Source organism: Hordeum vulgare, chromosome 1H (genome assembly GCF_904849725.1).
Source record: "Hordeum vulgare subsp. vulgare chromosome 1H, MorexV3_pseudomolecules_assembly, whole genome shotgun sequence".
Classification (NCBI taxonomy): Eukaryota; Viridiplantae; Streptophyta; class Magnoliopsida; order Poales; family Poaceae; genus Hordeum; species Hordeum vulgare.
The window spans coordinates 272508294-272519849 of NC_058518.1; positions in this window are offsets into that span (position 1 = coordinate 272508294).

Below are 11556 nucleotides of genomic sequence, written 5' to 3' on the forward strand. Positions count from 1 at the left end.
GTTAGTTTGAATGTTAGCCACCTTTTTGGTGCCACCGAGTTGTGTATATCGGTCCCACTGAGATTCAAAATTTGCTGCCTTTTGTGCTAATTGGTACCACCGAGTTTACGACTTCGGTGTCACCGAGTTTGCCACCTTAGGTATACCGGTTAGATTTTGTGTGCTGCCTATATATTCCCCTTCACCCACCTCTCATTCGTGGGAGAAGCACTCAGGACACACACTTCATTGCCAGATCCATTTTCTCAGAGAGAACCACCTAGTCATGTGTTGAGACCAAGATATTCCAATCCAATCATTTGAAACTTGATCTCTAGCCTCCCCAAATTGCTTTCCACCAAATCAATCTCTCCTACCCGTGCGTATTCCGTGAGAGAGTGATTTTGTGTTGAGGAGACTATCTTTAGAAGCTCAAGAGCAAGGAGTTCATTGATCTACCACATCTATTACCTTTTGGAGGGTGGTGCATCCTAGATTGGTTAGGTGTCGCTTGGGAGCCTCCTACTTCGTGTTGTGGAGTTGAACCAAGATGTTTGTAAGGGCAAGGAGATCGCCTATTTTGCGAAGATCTACCGCGAGTAAGTCTAGTCCTTCATGGGCGGAAGATGTGGTGGAATAGACAAGCCCGCTTCTTCGTGGACCCCTTGTGGGTGGAGCCCTCCGTGGACTCTCACAAACGTTACCCTTCGTGGGTTGAAGTCTCCACTAACATGGACATACGATAGCGCCACCTATCGGAACCATGCCAAAACTCGCCATGTCAACCTCATGTGTTTGATTTCCCTACCTTACTCCTTTACTTTACACTTGCATGTTTTACATTCCGCTGTTATACTCTTAGAACCGCATGTGTTGGGTGTACTTGACTTGCCATAACTGCCAAAGCTGCCTCTCAACTAAAATTGGGAAAAGGCAAAAAAATATCTTGTCAAGTAGTCTAATCACCCCCCCCCCCTCTAGACATACATTCAATCCTACAAGTGGTATCACAACTTTGGTCTCCATTGCATTGGTTTCACAACCTAGGAGAGTATGGCGTCTAGGAGATTGCCGTCCTAGGAAGCGAAGAGATGACCGACAAATTCATCATCAATAAGATACTTAGAGCTCTTGATGGAAAGTATGACACCGTGTGCACATTGATCCAAATGATGCCAAACTACAAATATCTCAAGTCAACTGAAGTCATTGGTAGGATTGTTGCTCATGAGATGTCACTCAAAGACAAACATGAGCTGCACAACAAGTCAAGCGGTGCTTGCAAAGCTTCATGTAATGCTCCTGCTACTTCAAAAGACAATCTTGTCACTGATGAAGAGATAAGCCTCATGGTCAGAAAATTCAACAAGTTCTACAAGAGTAGAGGCAAAGAAAGAAGCTCAAGCTCAAGACATGATGAGAAGCGTTCTTCCAGTTGTGACGGAAACTACTACAATTGTCGGAAGCCTAGACACTACTCCAATGAGTGCTCGGCTCCCTACAAATGAAGAGAAGAGTCACCTCGAAGACGAAGCTCAAGAGATGAGTCACCTCGTAGAGAGAGAAGGAGTAGAGAAGATCGTTATGAATGAAGACACTCACGGAGAGGCAATGAATCAGAGAAGAAGGACAAATACACCTACAGTATCTCAAGAAGAAGACATCAAGGTCATGTTGGTGAATGGGTTTCTGGCTCCGAGTCTGACAACTATTCTGAGAGAAGCTATCACTCCAACTCTGATTATAGTCAAGATGAAGGTGTCGCCGGCGTTGCACTTGTTTCCTCCAACTCCTATGAACTATTTGATTTAACAAATGATGGGTTCGGAAACTTCTTCATGGCTAAAGGCCCCAAGGTATCACACCCCGAGTATCTTGATTTTAATAGTGATGAGGATGAGTTGTTAGGAGAAGATGACTTGCCCTTTGATAAAACTAGTGATTGCAATGAAAATGAACTTGCTAATTATCATGCTAGTCAAGAGAAATCAAGTGATGATGATAAGAAAGAGATTGAATGACTTACTCAAGAATTAAAAACTCTTAAGTTAGCTCATGAGACTACTCTAGAAGATCATAGAGAGCTTGCAAGAACTCATGAGAAGCTACACTTCAAGAAGCTCAATTTGGAGCAAGAACATGAGTTCCTAAGAGCGATCAATGATTATCTTCAAAAGAATAGTTCTTCTTATCTAGCCAAACGATTACTCTTGTCTAATTTTGTTCCACCAGTTAAACATAAGAACACTAGTAACAAAGGCAAGAAAGTTTCTTCATCTAGTAAAAACAATGCTAAAGCTAAACCTAATGTTCTTGCTAGTATCTCTCTTGATTGCACTAATGATTCTCTTAGCCAAGTTACACTTGAGCAAGAAAACGATTTTTTGAAAGGGATTATAGAGAGAGGTGTCTTCAAGAGTCTTGTCAGAAGTAACATATTTGAGGAAATTGTGCGCAAGCAAGGAGGACATCGGAAGAAACAAGGTGTTGGTTGTTGGGGATCGTACTAATTTCAAAATTTTCCTACGCCATGGAAGCATCTATCTATGGAGAAACCAACAATGAGAGAGGTTGTATAGTATCTCCATACCTTTGAAGATCGCTAAGCAGAAGCGTTACTATGAACGTGGTTGATGGAGTCATACTCGTAGTGATTCAAATCGCGGTGGATTCCGATCTATGTGCCGAACCACGGCACCTCCATGTTCAACACACGTACGGCTCGATGATGTCTCCTTCTTCTTGATTCAGCAAGGAGATAGGATAAGTTGAGGGAGAGCTCCGGCAGCACGACGACGTGGTGGCGGTGGAGCTATGCGGTTCTCTGGCAGGGCTTTGCCAAGCGCTGCGGAGGAGGAAGAAGAGAGAGGTAGGGCTGTGCCTTGGGAGAGATCAATTGCATGTCTCAAAAGGGACACAAACCTCAAGTATATATACGAGGAGAGAGAGGGAGGGCTGCCTTGTCCCCTTCTCCAAGGAGGAGAGGTTCGGCCGAACTAGGGGAGGAGTCCACCTCCCGCAAGGGAGGTGCATCCCTTCCTTTTAAACCCCTTTTGCTTTATCTCCTTTATCCCTAGCCGCACGGGCCTTTCGAGAAGGCCTTGGCCAGCCCGATAAGGGCTGGTCCACCTCCTCTAACAGCCCATGAACTCCTTTGGTCGTCACACCCCTCCCGGGGGTCCTCCAGCACCCTCCCGGCACTCCCGGTACACTACCGATGAGCCCGAAACTTTTCCGATAACCAAAACAGGACTTCCTATATATCAATCTTTACCTCCGGGCCATTCCGGAGCTCCTCGTGACGTCCGGGATCTCATCCATGACTCCGAATAACCTTTGGTAACCACATACTATTCCCTTTACAACTGTAGCGTCATCGAACCTTAAGTGTGTAGACCCTACGGGTTCGGGAGACATGCAGACATGACCGAGACATCTCTTCGGCCAATAACCAATGGTGGGGTCTGGATATCCATGTTGGTTCCCACATGTTCCACGATGATCTCGTCAGACGAACCACGATGTCAAGGATTCAATCAATCTCATATGCAATTCCGTTTGTCTACCGGTATGACACTTAGCCGAGATTCGATCGTCGGTATCCCTATACCTTGTTCAACCTCGTTACTGGCAAGTCTCTTTACTCGTTCTATAACACATCATCCCGTGACAAACTCCTTAGTGACACTGAGCTCAAAATGATGATGAATTACCGAGTGGGCCCAGAGATACCTCTCCATCACACGGAGTGACAAATCCCATTCTCGACTCGTACAACCCAACACACACTTTCGGAGATACCCGTAGCGCACCTTTATAATCACCCAGTTACGTTGTGACGTTTGGTACACCCAAGGCACTCCTACGGTATCCGGGAGTTGCACAATCTCATGGTCCGAGGAAATGATACTTGACATTAGAAAAGCTTTAGCAAACGAACAACACGATCTAGTGCTATGCTTAGGATTGGATCTTGTCCATCACATCATTCTCTAATGATGTGATCTCGTTATCAATGACATCCAATGTCCATGATCAGGAAACCATGATCATCTATTGATCAACGAGCTAGCCAACTAGAGGCCCACTAGAGACACATTGTGATCTATATATTCACACATGTATTATGGTTCCCGGTTAATACAATTATAGCATGAACAATAGACAATCATCATGAACTAGGAAATATAATAATAACCACTTTATTATTGCCTATAGGGCATATTTCCAACAGTCTCCCACTTGCACTGGAGTCAATAATCTAGTTACATTGCCATGAATCGAACACCCATAGAGTTTTGGTGCTGATCATGTTTTGCCCGTGGAAGAGGTTTAGTTAACGGGTCTGCGACATTCCGATCTGTGTGTACTTTACAAATATCTATATCTCCATCCTCGATGTATCCATGTATGGAGTTGAAGTGGCGCTTGATGTGCTTGGTCTTCTTGTGAAACCTGGGCTCCTTTGCAATGGCAATAGCTCCGGTGTAGTCACAGAATAGAGTCATCGGGCCCGACGCACTTGGAATCACTCCTAGGTCGGTGATGAATGCTACGACAACAAAAAGACCTTCCCCGGCAACGCCAGGATTTCTTCTTGCTACTTCTCTTGCTTGCGTCGGTTTTTCCCTTGAAGAGGAAAGGGTGATGGAGCACAGGAGCAGTAAGTATTTCCCTCAGTTTGAGAACCAAGGTATCAATCCAGTAGGAGAATCTCATCAAGTCCAGAGTACCTGAACAAACACAAAGAGCTTGCACCCAACGCTATAAAGGGGTTGTCAATCCCTTCAAGATTGATTGCAAAGTGAGATCTGAAGGCGGAAAGTGCAACGAACGAAAAGTTTAAGGCTGAAAATATGGTGTGAGTAGACCCGGGGGCCATAGTGTTCACTAGAGGCTTCTCTCAAAATAGCAAATATTACGGTGGGTGAACAAATTACTATCGAGCAATTGATAGAACCGCACAAAGTCATGACGATATCTAAGCAATGATCATACATATAGGCATCACGTCTGAGACAAGTAGACCGATACTTTTTGCATCTACTACTATTACTCCACACATCGACCGCTATCTAGCATGCATCTAGTGTATTGAGTCCATGACGAACAGAGTAACGCCTTAAGCAAGATGACATGATGTAGAGGGATAATCTCAAACCAATGATGAAACCCCATCTTTTTACCCTTGATGGCAACAACACGATGCGTGCCTCGCTACCCCTTCTGTCACTGGGTGAGGTCACCGCACGGTATGAACCCAAAACCAAGCACTTCTCCCATTGCAAGAATCATATATCTAGTTGGCCAAACAAAACCCACGACTCGAAGAGAATTACAAGGATATGAAATCATGCATAATAGAGATCACAAGAAACTCAAATAAGATTCATAGATAATCTGATCATAAATCCACAATTCATCGGATCTCGGCAAACACACCGCAAAAGAAGATTACATCAGATAGATCTCCATGAAGATCATGGAGAACTTTGTATTGAAGATCCAAGAGAGAGAAGAAGCCATCTAGCTACTAGCTATGGACCCGTAGGTCTATGGTGAACTACTCACGCATCATCGGAGAGGTCATGGTGTTGATGAAGAAGCCCTCCGTGTACGAATCCCCCCTCCGGCAGGGCAACAGAACGTGCCCCAGATGGGATCTTGTGGAGACAGAAGCTTGCGGGGGCGGAAAAGTACTTTCGATGATCTCCTGATTTTTTCTTGGATTTTAGGGAATATATAGGCGCAAAACCTAGTGCAGAGGTGGCCCAGGGAGCCCACAATCTAGGGAGGCGCGGGCCCCCCTGGCCCCGCCATGAGGGCTTGTGGGGTCCCTGCAGGCCTCCTGCCCTGATTCTCCGGCTTCCCGATCTTCTTCTGTTTCGGAAAAAATATTTTTGGCAGTTTCATTCCGTTTGGACTCCATTCAAAATCCTCCTCTGAAAGGGGTCAAAAACATGGAAAAAACAGGAACTAGCACTTGGCACTGAGTTAATAAGTTAGTCCCAAACTTATATAAAAGGCATGCAAAACATCCAAAGTTTGGCAAGATAATAGCATGAAACCATCAAAAAGTATAGATACATTGGAGACGTATCAAGCATCCCCAAGCTTAACTCCTGCTCGTCCTCGAGTAGGGAAGTGATAAAGAATGAATTTTTGATGTGGAATGCTACCTAGCGTAGTTGTCCTTTGCAACTTCTTTCATGTGACATGAATATTCAAATCCGTAAGATTCAAAACAATAGTTTGCTATTGACATGAAAACAATAATACTTCAAGCAAACTAGCAAGGTAATCACGAACTTTCAAAATAACAAGGCCAATGAAAGTTATCCCTACAAAATCATATAGTCTGGCTATGCTCCATCATCCTCACACAACGAATATAAATCATGCACAACCCCGGCATTGGCCAAGTAATTGTTTTCGCACTCTTACTTTCTCAAACTTTTTATAACTATCACGCAATACATGAGCGTGAGCCATGGATATAGCACTAAAAGTAGAATAGAGTGTGGTGGTGGTTGTGAGACAAAAAGGAGGAGATTGTCACATTGACTCGGCGTATCAAAGGCCTATGGAGATGCCCATTAATAGATATCAATGTGAATGAGTAGGGATTGCCATACAAAGGATGCACTAGAGCTATAAGTATGTGAAAGCTCAAAAGCATAACTAGTGGGTGTGCATCCAACTTGCTTGCTCACGAAGACCTAGGGCAATTTTGAGGAAGCCCATCATTGGAATATACAAGCCAAGTTATATAATAAAGATTCCCACTAGCATATGGTGGTGACGAAATGAGAGGCTCTCAATCATGAAGAACATGGTGCTATTACGAAGCACAAGTGTGGAAAAAGATAGTAGCATTGTCCCTTCTCTATTTTTCTCTCTTCTCTTTTTTTTGAGCTCTTGGGCCTCTTTTTTCTCTTCTCTTTGTTTTATTGGCCACTTTGGCCTCTCTTTTTTTTATTCCTCACATGCGACAATGCTCTAATAATGATGATCATCACACTTTTATTTACTCACAGCTCAAATCTTAGAAATGACTCCATAGGAAATGCCTCCGGCAGTGTACCGGGATGTGCAACGATCTAGCTTGGCGTATGATGTTGCAAGATCTCGCTAGCTATCTTACGATCATGCAATGGCAATATGAGAGTGACGACACAAGTCATGAGACGGAACGATCGGAGTTGCATGGCAATATATCTCGGAATGGCTATGAAAATGCCATAGTAGGTAGATATGGTGGTTGTTTTGAGGGAGGCATTTGGTGGGTTTGTGTACCGGCGAGAATTGCGCGGCACTAGAGAGGCTAGAAATGGTGGAATGTGAAAGTGCATCTATACCATGGACTCACTTTAGTCATGAAGAACTCACATACTTGTTGCGAAAGTTTTTATTAGTAATCAAAACAAAGTGCTAAACGCATACTCCTATGGGAAGGGTTGGTAGGTGTTAACCATCGCGCGATCCCGACCTCAACACAAAGGATGACAATCAATAGATCAATTATGCTCCGAGTTCCTAACATAGCGGTTCACCATACGTGCATGCTACCGGAATCACTAACTTCAACACAAGTATTTCTAGATTCACAACACCTTACTAACATAACTCTTAATATTACCAAATCCACGTCTCAAAACTAATTGAGAGGAATCAAAACTTCTCTTTCTACTCACTGCACATGAAGATGGAGGTATCCTCTTTGGGTACCTATCTCCTTTGGGACTACTCTCATAGCATAAGCCAACTACCAAGTCAAGCACCGCCGTGCTCTAAAAGATATAAGTGAAGCACATAGAGCAAAATTATCAAGCTCAAAAGATATAAGTGAAGAACAATGAGCATTCTAGCAAAATCACGATGAGTGCATGTCTCTCTCTCTCAAAAGGGTGTGCAGCAAGGATGATTGTGACACAACAAAAAGAAAAGACTCCTAAGATACAAGACGCTCCAAATCAAAACACATATCATGTGGTGAATAAAAATATAGCTCCAAGTAATGTTACCGATGGATTGAAGACGAAAGAGGGGATGCCTTCCCGGGGCATCCCCAAGCTTACGCTTTTTGGTGTCCTTGAATTTGGCTTGGGATGCCTTGGGCATCCCCAAGCTTGAGATCTTTCCACTCCTTATCTCTTTGTCCATGAGAACATCACCCAAAACTTGAAAACTTCACAACACAAAACTTAAACAAAAACTCGTGATAACATTAGCATAAGAAAACAAACTACCACCTCTTTTGGTACTGTAGCAAACTTGAATTCTATCTATATTGGTGTTGGGCTACTGTATTCTCACTTTTCCATGGCCAGTACCCCCCGATACTAACCATAGTTTCATCAAAACAAGCAACCAACTCAACAAAAACATAAATCTGTCAAAACAGACCAGTCTGTAGCAATCTGTATACTTCGTATACTTCTCGTTCCTCAAAAATTCTGAAAAATTACGACTGCCTGGGAAAAAGGCATATCAACCAGAAGCAAAACGAATCAACTCAAAAGCTCTTTCTGAATAAAAATGAAAAATCATCTAGTGCGCGAAAAGTTTCTGTCTTTTTCCAGCAGGATCAAACAACCATTACCAAGACTAGTCATAAAGGTTTTGCTTGGCTCAAACACAAAAAGAAACACAAAAAACACAATCACAACAGAATTATGAAAGTGTGGACGCAACAAAACAGAAAGAAAAAGATAAATTCATTGGGTTGCCTCCCAACAAGAGCTATTGTTTAACGCCCCTAGCTAGGCATAAAAGCGATAGAATCGCGTATCGTCGTCTTTGGTACTCAAACCATAAGTGGCCCTCATCATGGATTCATAAAGCAATCTTATTTTCTTTCTAGGAAAGTGCTCCATTCCCTTCTTTAAAGGAAATTGAAATCTAATATTCCCTTCCTTCATATCGATGATAGCACAGATAGTCCTTAGGAAAGGTCTACCAAAAATAATAGGGCATGTAGGATTGCAATCAATGTCAAGCACAATTAAATCCATGGGTACATAGTTCCTATTTGCAATAATAAGAACATCATTGATCCTTACCATGGGTTTCTTGACAGTAGAATCCGCAAGATGCAAATTAAGAGAACACTCTTCAATCTCATTAAAACCCAGAATATCGCATAAAGACTTTGGAATCGCAGAAACACTAGCACCCAAATCACACAAAGCATTGCATTCATAGTTTTTGATTTTTATTTTGATAGTAGGTTCCCACTCATCATGAAGCTTTCTAGGGATAGAGACTTCCAATTCAAGTTTCTCTTCAAGATATTTTATCATGGGTTCGACGATATGATCGGTGAAGGCCTTGTTTTGGCTATAAGCGTGTGGAGAGTTTAACATGGATTGCATCAAGGAAATGCATTCAATCAAGGAGCAACTATCTTAATTGAATTCCTTGAAATCCAAGGTAGTAATTTCATTACTACTCAAAGTTTTAATATCTTCTACTCCACTTTCAATGCTTTTAGCATCAAGATAGATGGACTCCGAATCATTGGGGCACTTAAGTGGATTCATATCCAGCCCCATAATCATTAGGTTTGTCACAACAAAACAAAGATTCAATGGGATTCACACCAAGCAGTTTAAGATCTTCGTGATTCTTATCATGAGAACACGCCTTTTTAAGCCATTCATGTCTAGCACGAATTTGGGCGGTTCTTTCTTTGCTCTCAATCATGGAAACACGCATAGCTTTCAAAGTTTCATCCATATTGATCTTGGGAGGAGCACATCATTAGGATCTAAAGGAGCACTTCTACTAGCAACCAAATTCATTAACTCATCCATCTTGGCACTCAACGAGTTAATTTCTTCTATAGCGTGTACGCTCTTACTAGTAGGTGACCTTTCAGTGTGCCACTGAGAGTAGTTCGTCATGATATTGTCTAGGAGCTTTGTGGCCTCCCCTAACGTGATTTCCATGAAAGTTCCACCTGAGGCAGAGTCCAAGATATTTCTAGAAGCAAAATTCAAGATAGCATAAAAGATTTGAATAATCATCCAAAGACTCAAGCTATGAGCGGGACAATTTCTAATCATCAATTTCATTCTCTCCCAAGATTGTGCAACATGTTCATGATCAAGTTGCTTGAAATTCATGATATCATTACGGAGAGAGATAATCTTAGCCGGCGAAAAATACTTGGAAATATAAGCATCTTTGCACTTATCCCAAGAATCGATACTATTTTTGGGCAAAGACGAAAACCAAGTTTTTGCGCGATCTCGCAACGAGAAAGGAAAAAGCTTCAATTTAATCACATCATTATCCACATCTTTCTTCTTTTGTGTATCGCAAAGCTCAATGAAGGTATTGATATGGGATGAGGCATCTTCACTAGGAAGGCCAGAGAATTTCTCTTTCATAACAAGATTCAGCAAAGCGGCATTGATTTCGTATGACTCTGCACTAGTGGCGGGAGCAATCGGAGTACTAATAAAATCATTATTATTAGTATTCGAGAAGTCACAGAGTTTGGTGTTTTCATTCATGGTGACTTCAGCAAGCAAGCAAGCACACAAGCGAACAAAGAGCAAGCGAGAAAAAGGGCGAACGAAAAGGCAAACAAAAAAGGCAAATTGGTGAAGTGGGGGAGAGGAAAACGAGAAACAGCTGCCAAACAAAGTAAATGCAAGAGATGAGTTTGCGACACTTACTTGGATGAGTTCTTGACTTGATCCTTCCAGGCAACGGCGCCAAAAATTCTTCTGCTACAGAAACAAAAAGTCTTTCCCCGGCAATGCCATGAATTCTTCTTGCTACTTCTCTTGCTTGCGTCGGTTTTTCCCTTGAAGAGGAAAGGGTGATGCCGCACAGGAGCAGTAAGTATTTCCCTCAGTTAGAGAACCAAGGTATCAATCCAGTAGGAGAATCTCGTCAAGTCCAGAGTACCTGCACAAACACAAAGAGCTTGCACCCAACGCTATAAAGGGGTTTTCAATCCCTTCAAGATTGATTGCAAAGTGAGATCTGAAGGCGGAAAGTGCAACGAAGGAAAAGTGACAGGCTGAAAATATGGTGTGGAGTAGACCCGGGGGCCATAGTGTTCACTAGAGGCTTCTCTCAAAATAGCAAATATTACGATGGGTGAACAAATTACTATCGAGCAATTGATAGAACCGTGCAAAGTCATGACGATATGTAAGGCAATCATCATACATATAGGCATCACATCCGAGAAAAGTAGACCGATACTTTCTGCATCTACTACTATTACTCCACACATTAACCACTATCCAGCATGCATCTAGTGTATTGAGTTCATGACGAACAGAGTAACGCCTTAAGCAAGATGACTTGATGTAGAGGGATAATCTCAAACCAATGATGAAAACCCCATCTTTTTACCCTTGATGGCAACAACATGATGCGTGCCTCGCTACCCCTTCTGTCACTCGGTGAGGTCACTGCACGGTATGAACCCAAAACCAAGCACTTCTCCCATTGTGAGAATCATAGATCTAGTTGGCCAAACAAAACCCACAACTCGAAGAGAATTACGAGGATATGAAATCATGCATAATAGAGATCAGAAGAAACTCAAATAAG